Source organism: Tupaia chinensis, unplaced genomic scaffold, assembly GCF_000334495.1.
Source record: "Tupaia chinensis unplaced genomic scaffold, TupChi_1.0 Scaffold149062_1, whole genome shotgun sequence".
NCBI lineage: Eukaryota > Metazoa > Chordata > Mammalia > Scandentia > Tupaiidae > Tupaia > Tupaia belangeri.
In genome coordinates, this window is record NW_006208908.1 from 1 (window position 1) to 593 (window position 593).

The window sequence follows — 593 nt, forward strand, 5'->3', positions numbered from 1 at the left end:
AGACAGAGAGACGGAAAGCAATAAATGACCCCCCCTAAAGGGGGATGGTCATGCTGCAATCCCTTCTCCTCCATTCTCCTCTTGTGATCTTGGGCAGTTGAGAAAGCAACTGCCAAGTCCAGGACTTGAACTGTGGTCAACCATATAGGAGTCCAACACCTTTTACCACCATGCCATGTGCTAACCCCCCCAAATATCTTATTGATTCTCAACCATTTGAGTAAGATACAGTGTAATATCTGTTCGTATCAGTTTAATATCTGATATGTCTTCTATCCAAGGATAATATAGTACATGGGTTTTTGATTAGGGAGATGGAATGGGATCTTGCTCCATCCACTATATGCATCAACCTGCTATTGTAGTACATCTAGGAATGGTGCACCCCCTTTGGGAGATTAAAAAGAATTTACTCAGCCCAGCAGGTGGTGTGGCTTCCCTCATGGCCAAGCACGGTTCAAGTCCCAGACTCAGTGGTTTGGAAATCACACCAAGAGCATATATATGTGTATCCAAAATCCTAAGAGAACCGAGAAATAATTGTGGTGTGGTTATCTCCCTTGGAGATGATGTCTCACTTTCTCTCTCTCTGT

The 593-nt window shown here is 43.7% G+C and overlaps 1 non-coding gene across 1 annotated transcript; it reads left to right on the top strand.

Moving 5' to 3' along the window:
• The first annotated feature begins 200 nt into the window (after nucleotides 1-200).
• On the top strand, nucleotides 201-390 carry LOC114006588 (U2 spliceosomal RNA). Its single transcript, XR_003548302.1, has one exon. It is a non-coding gene; the product is annotated as a U2 spliceosomal RNA (small nuclear RNA).
• The last annotated feature ends 203 nt before the right edge of the window (nucleotides 391-593 follow it).